We start from the raw sequence: 8,637 nt of genomic DNA, 5'->3' as shown, positions 1-8,637 counted from the left end.
ATGACTGTTTTTAGATGTAATTAATCATTTAGTCAACTCAAAATGTTGACTGAGTCCTAGTTTATACCAAGCAATTGGCAAAATGGTGGCAAAAATAAACCACGCAGAGCCTTCTAATGTAATCACTGGGGATATATGTATGTAACAAAGCAAATTATAGAGTTCACTGTAAAATGGACTGTATTAGTGGAATGAATGCAGTATGTGGGAACAGAGAGGAATCAACATTTGTACAGGCTTCTTGAAGACAGAGCATGGAGGGTGGCTAAAGTAAAACAGCATGAGGCAAAGGAAGCAACATATAAAATAAAGGGAGTTATAAAAGAGCTTAGAATGTTCCAAGAATGAGGAGTTCAGTGTGGATGAAACATACATGAGATGGGTGACTGGGGATCAAACTGAAGAAAAATATTGGGTCCATATTTTAAAGAGTGTAATAAGAGTTTGCACTTAACTTCAGGCAACTGGACAAAGGTTTTTAAGCAAGGGTATTATATGATCAAACACATTTTGTATGGTAGTATCTCTGGTGATACCAGAGGTAAAAGTCAGTTAGGCAGCTGTGGTAAAAGCTGAGGAGAGGATCTGAAGTAGGCTAAGGCATGGGAATACAAGGAAAGATAAAATTCAAGAGACATTTTGGGATGGTAATAAAAATTCAAGACACCCCCACTTCCTGGGTTTAGGCACCACTTCCTGGGGCTTTCTTGGTGGCTCAGAGGTTAAAGCATCTGCCTGCAATGCGGGAGACCTGGGTTCGATCCCTGGGTCGGGAAGATCCCCTGGAGAAGGAACTGGCGACCCACTCCAGTATTCTTGCCTGGAGAATCCCATGGATGGAGAAGCCTGGTGGGCTACAGTCCACGGGGTCGCAGAGTCGGACATGACTGAGCGACTTCACTTTCACTTTCCTCCCTTCCACCAAAAGAAGATACCCTTAGGAATAGTATACACTATCCATTATTCACCTTCTAGCATTTCATCCTTAAATTATGTCAAGGGATTAGATATTTCTCCTGTTACCAGGTGGATAAATTGTGGGAGAACTTGGCTTTAAGACTCTGAAAGGGACCTGTTTCTGAAGTACACTTCTGTCCCATATAAGAATGTTTATAGCCCGAGACATTTTATAAGACTGAAAAGGGAAAGACATGTAAGCAGAAATCTACAGGTAGTAATATGAAAGGAATAAAATAAATCCTAAGGGCACTATACTTTTATAGACAAAGGACATTGTCAGCTGAATGATCAGTGAATATCTTCACAGAGAGAAACCAAATGATCACTTTGCAAGACAATGACAGCAAAGAATTAAAATGAAAAGTGGCAAAATCATTTACATGAGATGAGATACCATAAGCTGGTAACAAATGGAAATGTCCTTGAAGCGCCTTCATTTCAGTAGCACCTAAGTCTATAAAAACAACAATCAGAAAGTTTCTCCTATTGTGTGTCTCAGGGAGCACATAGAAAAGATAGGTACTGGCTCTCTAAGCAAGGGGTGTTTGTGTGTGTGGCTCAGTTGTGTCCCACCCTTTGTGACTCCATGGAGTATACCAGGCAGGAATATTGGAGTGAGTTGCCATTTCCTTCTCCAGGTTATCTTTCTGACCCAGGGATCGAACCCAAGTCTCCTGCATTGCAGGCAGATTCTTTACTGTCTGATCTGCCAGGATAATGCCAGGTAAATAAACTTATTCCCGCCCCCTCCCCCCACCCCCATGTTTTTAAGTGAACCATCTCCCCTGAAGAGAGATTTAAACCTCATTACTTTAGTAATTAAAAAAATAACGTTTCAGGATTGTCAGACACTGCTTACTATCTACAACCCAGTGTGCATTCTTTATCACTAAGTATAATTACTGGGTGAAGGGCAGGAAAAAATAACATTAAACTAAAATAGTTTGGAACCTAGTTGTCCCATATCCACTTTGAGAGCATCTATGTGTTAAATGATCTTCAGCAACAACAAAATAATTAAAATATTTCTTTTTCTTGGGTGGGGGTAGTGGTGGTGGTTGTTTTAAATAACAGAGGGAAGCAAGAGATGAAAGAAATGGGAAAACTTTCTCCAAGTACAGCACCTCTCTTTGGTTAATCCACAAAGCCTAACGACATCCTCAGTTCAGTTACAAACCAGGAGAGTGACACCCTGTATTTTATCCAAAGATCTCAAAGCTCTTCTCATACTAATCATACCTTAAAATATCCCTGAGAAACAGCCAGGGGTCAGAGAGAAACGGGAGAAGCAGAGCTGGAAGTCAGCCATGCATACAACTGTTCGTCATTTACTGTGAACTTAGGACAATCAGGGACTTGGAAAAATGGGGACAATGATAAGCTTACAGATAATAAGCTCCCAAAGTTACACAGCTGGCTAGGATTAGAACCAAGCTTCCTGACCGCCAGGCCCACGCTCTTTCCATTCCTGATTGCTAAGGAAGTTGCTGGGTGCAGTGGCGTGAAGAGCGTCACCTGAAAATTCACATCCACCTGGAACCTCAGGAAGTGATTGTATATAAAACTGGGTCTCTGCGGATGTAATTACGGGCAGGAGTGCGATGAGGTCACATTATGCCCTAAATCCAATGAGTGTCCTCATAAGAGAAAGAAAAGAACACAAACAGAGAAGACAATGCAGAAATGAAAGCAGAGTGATGGGTCTGCAAGTTCAGGAATGCCAAGACCTCTGAAAGCCGACCAAAGCTACAAGTGTGGGAGGGTTTCTACCCTCAGAACCTCCCAAAGGAACCCACTCTGCTGACACCTTGATTTCAGACTGTGGCTTCCAGAAATGTGAGAAATACACTTCTGCTGTTCTAAGCCATCAAGTTTGTGCACATCTGTTATATCAGCCCTACAAAACAAATACTCTGGGTAAATAGAAGCAGTACAAAAAGAAAGGGATGGTCTTAAGAGATACTGTGATTCAACTATCATAGCTTAATGGACACCATTTCAATATAGAACTACACCTGGCAGGCAGACTGAAATTAGCAGCTATTTCTGATTTCTATAAGTAAACACCTGAATGAGGCATTCTCCTGAAAGTCTGATCAAATACAGAAAAATTCTGACTTCTATTCTTTTTCCTTCTGTAATCCAAATTGGCTGCAACCCTTCTTTTGATGCTTAACACTGTCCTCCATTTGAACAGTTCTCATATTAAATCCCCATTTCAAAGCTTTACTGACTTTTTAGATTGGCTACTTCATGATAACAAATGGAGCTAAGGGATTGCTATATTCATCTCTATCTTCAGCAACTGATTTAGCAGTGCTTATTTTTTAAAATCTTGGAACACTAAGTACAGATAAATATTTCTGCAGTACAACAAAGACTACTATTAATATTAAAAAAAAAATCTGCTAAGAGATGTATAAGAAAACAGGTATAGTAAAACAATGGTAAAATCTAGGTGGTAACTAAAATTCTTTCAGCTCTGCCGTATGTTTAAAATTTTTCACAATAATATGTTGGAAAAATAGTAACTGGTAACATTAATAAAATGATAAAATGCTAGTGGCTGTGGTGGTTTAGTTGCTAAGTTGTATCTGACTCTTGTGACCCCATGGGACTGTAGCCTGCCAGGTTCCTCTGTTCATGGGATTTCCCAGGCAAGAATACTGGACTGGGCTGCCATTTCCTTCTCCAGGGGATCTTCCTGACCCAGGAATCGAACCTAGGTGTCCTGTATTGCAGGCAGATTCTTTACCTACTCAACTATGAGAAATACTAGCAGCATCTAAATTAAATCAGGAACAAGGCAACAGAGCCCACTATCCCCAATACAACCTCTTCTCTTGTTACAATTTAATGTTTTTCTCAAAGTCCTAGTCATTACAATAGGACATGAAAGATAATTAAGAAACAAACTGGGAAGGAGGGTCACAAAAATATCATTTGCATATTATACTAAGAAACCAAGGGGTAAATTCAAATTGTCTCAGAAATAATCAATCAGATTGCTGGGGACTAAACAGACCAACAAAGATACTAACACTTTGCTGTGTATCAATAAGCAGTCGGACAACTTAACATAAAAAAGGCCTCTACTCATGACAGCAAGAAAAATGAGAATTAAAATAAAAATATCTAACCAGACCACCTGACCTACCTCTTGAGAAACCTGTATGCAGGTCAGGAAGCAACAGTTAGAACTGGACATGGACCAACAGACTGGTTCCGAATAGGAAAAGGAGTATGTCAAGGCTGTATATTGTCACCCTGCTTATTTAACTTATATGCAGAGTACATCATGAGAAACGCTGGGCTGGAAGAAGCACAAGCTGGAATCAAGACTGCCGGGAGAAATATCAATAACCTCAGATATGCAGATGACACCACCCTTATGGCAGAAAGTGAAGAAGAACTAAAGAGCCTCTTGATGAAAGTGAAAGAGGAGAGTGAAAAAGTTGGCGTAAAGCTCAACATTCAGAAAACTAAGATCATGGCATCCAGTCCCATCACTTAATGGCAAATAGATGGGGAAACAGTGGAAGCAGTGTCAGATTTTATATTTTGGGGCTTCAGAATCACTGCAGATGGTGATTGCAGCCATGAAATTAAAAGACGCTTACTCCTTGGAAGGAAAGTTATGGCCAGTCTAGATAGCATATTAAAAAGCAGAGACATTACTTTGCCAACGAAGGTCCGTCTAGTCAAGGCTATCGTTTTTCCAGTGGTCATGTATGGATGTGAGAGTTGGACATAAAGAAAGCTGAGCACCGAAGAATTGATGCTCTTGAACTGTGGTGCTGGAGAAGACTCTTGAGAGTTCCTTGGACTGCAAGGAGATCTAACCAGTCCATCTTAAAGGAGATCAGTCCTGGGTGTTCATTGGAAAGGACTGACGCTGAAGCTGAAACTCCAATACTCTGGCCACCTCATGCAAAAAGCTGACTAATTTGAAAAGATCCTGATGCTGGGAAAGATTGAGTGCAGGATGAGAAGGGGACAACAGAGGATAAGTTGGTTGGATGGCATCACTGACTGAATGGACATGGTTTGGGTGGACTCTGGGAGTTGGTGATGGACAGAGAGGCCTGGCGTGCTGCAGTTCATGGGGTCACAAAGAGTCGGACACGACTGAGTGAGTGAACTGAACTGAACAAGAAAAATACATAAAAAACTAAAAATGTTACTCATTGCACTGATAGGTATAAAAAGATACAAGAAATGGAGAGGCATACAACACATTCTTAGATAAGAATAAATAATATTACAATGACATTTCTTCACAAATTAAATTTTTAGGTTTAACTTCAATCGTATGTTTTATCCCCCTCTTTTTTTCTCAGTGGGAGTGGTATGTCAACAACACTATTTTAATGCTCACCTGAAAAAACAGATAAGAATGGTTAAGAACATTTTAAAAATAAATATTAGTGAATGGGCCCTCTCATCAAATGTTGTGAAATTATATGATAATCATAATTGTGGTTCAAGACTTGATGGTAAATAGAACCAAAAAACATAACAACTTCATATGTGAGAAATAATTTTAAATCTTAAGAAGAAAGGGAAAACTGGCTATTTGGAAAATGAGACCAAATTAGATCTTCACCTTACAAACGCAATGTTTTATGGCTAAATGTAAAAGAAAACATCTGAATGAGAAGCATAAGGGATGGAGGCAGTCACACAAGAATAAAGTGGTGCACTTCTCTACATTTGAATAAAAGTGAAATAAATTGCAAATATATAGCAGAAAGGGTTAATGACCTCATTCCATAAAGAATTAATATATAAGTCAAGCAGAAAACATGAATACACAACAGAAAAATGAGTAAAGGAAAAGAACAAACACCAAAAGATGAAGTATGAATGATTAATAAACATGTAAAACTATTTATTCTCATTAGTAATCAGAGAAGTTGACATGGAGACAAAACTAAAACAGTGCTTTTTACCCTCCAGATAAGCAAAATGGAGATTTTTCACTGCCTAAAAAGCTACAAACACATAGAAGGCAGGCTGTAGTAGCAGTGGCAGTGTACGCAAGGCCAGTGTTAGTGATGCGTATAAATTCAGCTTTTTGGAGGAACTTGGTAATTTGGCTACACGTATCATTATTCTTAAGACAAAAGGTAAGAACAAGGGTGTCTCTGTCAGTACTGTTTAACAGGGCAAAGCTGGGGAAGACTTTAAACGTCTCCTACAGTAAAAATTGTTAAATATGATTATGGTATAGGCATATGAAGAAAAAGGAAGGAGCCATTTTAAAAAAACATGTTTCAAAGAGCATTAAACGACACTGCAAAATGTCAGTGTAAAAAAACAGGTTAAAAAACCAGATATGACTTATTCTAATCATTTTTAAAGTGTAGATAGATAGAAATACTAAAAGTAAATGTACCAAAATATTTTTCGTGGTTATTTATGAATGGAAACATTATTTGCATCTTTATACATTGTTTTCCAAATCATTTACAATGTGTTACTATTAATTTTCTAATAAAAAATTACGTAAAATAAAAATAAACTGGGTTAGGTAGTATTACCAAAACCTAACCCTGATTAATTGTAAAAGTGCTTTTCAAAATACTTTTCTTTCATTTACCATCCCTGAATCTACTTACAAACTGGCAACATAAGCAGTTATGAAGTGAAGACCTGAGCTAGACACAGCTGTCAACACACACGTCCAACTGCAGGGGACTCGGTAACAAATCATGGTAAATTCTTACACAACCTTCTTCTCTTTAGAAGGTATGCAGATGCATACATAACAGAAAAATGGCTGAAAAGAAACACACCAAAATATTCATGATTCTCTGTGGTGTTAAGGGCATGTCAACTTCTTTATATTTTCCTGCATTTCCCCATTTTTTATGTAGTGAGTATGGACAGTTCTGACAGAATGTGGTCCACTGGAGAAGGGAACGGCAAACCACTTCAGTGTTCTTGCCTTAAGAACCCCATGAACAGTATGAGGAGGCAAAATGATAGGATACTGAAAGAGAAACTCCCCAGGTCAGTAGGTGCCCAATATGCTACTGGAGATCAGTGGAGAAATAACTCCAGGAAGAATGAAGGGATGGAGCCAAAGCGAAAACAGTACCCAGTTGTGGATGTGACTGGTGATAGAAGCAAGGTCTGATGCTGTAAAGAGCAATATTGCATAGGAACCTGGAATGTTAGGTCCATGAATCAAGGCAAATTGGAAGTGGTCAAACAGGAGATGGCAAGAGTGAATGTCGACATTCTAGGAATCAGCGAACTAAAATGGACTGGAATGGGTGAATTTGACTCAAATGAGCATTGTGTCTACTACTGTGGACAGGAATCCCTTAGAAGAAATGGAGTAGCCATCATGGTCAACAAAAGAGTCTGAAATGCAGTACTTGGATGCAGTCTCAAAAATGACAGAATGATCTCTGTTAGTTTCCAAGGCAAACCATTCAACATCACGTAATCCAAGTCTATGCCCCAACCAGTAACGGTGAAGAAGCTGAAGTTGAACGGTTCTATGAAGACCTATAAGACCTTTTAGAACTAATCCCCAAAAAAGATGTCCTTTTCATTATAGGGGACTGCAACGCAAAGTAGGAAGTCAAGAAACACCTGGAGTAACAGGCAAATTTGGCCTTGAGAGTACGGAATGAAGCAGGGCAAAGGCTAATAGAGTTTTGCCAAGAGAACACACTGGTCACAGCAAACACCCTCTTCTAACAACACAAGAGAAGACTCTACACATGGACATCACCAGATGGTCAACACTGAAATCAGACTGATTATATTCTTTGCAGCCAAAGATGGAGAGGCTCTATACAGTCAGCAAAAACAAGACCGGGAGCTGACTGTGGCTCAGATCATGAACTCCTTATTTCCAAATTCAGACTTAAATTGAAGCAAGTAGGGAAAACCACTAGACCATTCAGGTATGACCTAAATCAAATTCCATATGACTATACAGTGGAAGTGAGAAATAGATTTAAGGGACTAGATCTGATAGACAGAGTGCCTGATGAACTATGGATGGAGGTTCGTGACACTGTACAGGAGACAGGGATCAAGACCATCCCCATGGGAAAGAAATGCAAAAAAGAAAAATGGCTGTCTGAGGAGGCCTTACAAATAGCTGTGAAAAGAAGAGAAGCAAAAAGCAAAGGAGAAAAGGAAAGATATTCCCATTTGAATGCAGAGTTCCAAAGAATAGCCAGGAGAGATAAGAAAGCCTTCCTCAGCAATTAATGCAAAGAAATAGAGGAAAACAACAGAATGGCAAAGATTAGAGATCTCTTCAAGAAAATCAGAGACATCAAGGGAACATTTCTTGCAAAGATGGGTTCGATAAAGGACAGAAATGGTATGGACCTAACAGAAGCACAAGATATTAAGAAGAGGTGGCAAGAATACACAAAAGAACTATACAAAAAAGATCTTCATGATCCAGATAATCACGATGGTGTGATCACTCACCTAGAGCCAGACATCCTGGAATGGGAAGTCAAGTGGGCCTTAGAAAGCATCACTATGAACAAAGTTAGTGGAGGTAATGGAATTCCAGTTGAACTATTTCAAATCCTGAAAGATGATGCTGTCAAAGTGCTGCACTCAATACACCAGCAAATTTGGAAAACTCAGCAGTGGCCACGGGACTGGAAAAGGTCAGTTTTCATTCCAATCCCAAAG

General features: G+C 39.3%; 1 protein-coding gene across 9 annotated transcripts in view; it reads right to left on the bottom strand.

Moving 5' to 3' along the window:
• The window catches only part of HMBOX1 (homeobox containing 1), a 208,239-nt gene that overhangs the window by 29,484 nt on the left and 170,118 nt on the right, over positions 1 to 8,637 (bottom strand). The gene's annotated exons all lie outside the window — the stretch shown is intronic.

The sequence above is a fragment of the Odocoileus virginianus genome, chromosome 18, assembly GCF_023699985.2.
Source record: "Odocoileus virginianus isolate 20LAN1187 ecotype Illinois chromosome 18, Ovbor_1.2, whole genome shotgun sequence".
Lineage (NCBI taxonomy): Eukaryota > Metazoa > Chordata > Mammalia > Artiodactyla > Cervidae > Odocoileus > Odocoileus virginianus.
This window is presented reverse-complemented; position numbering and strand designations above follow the sequence as displayed.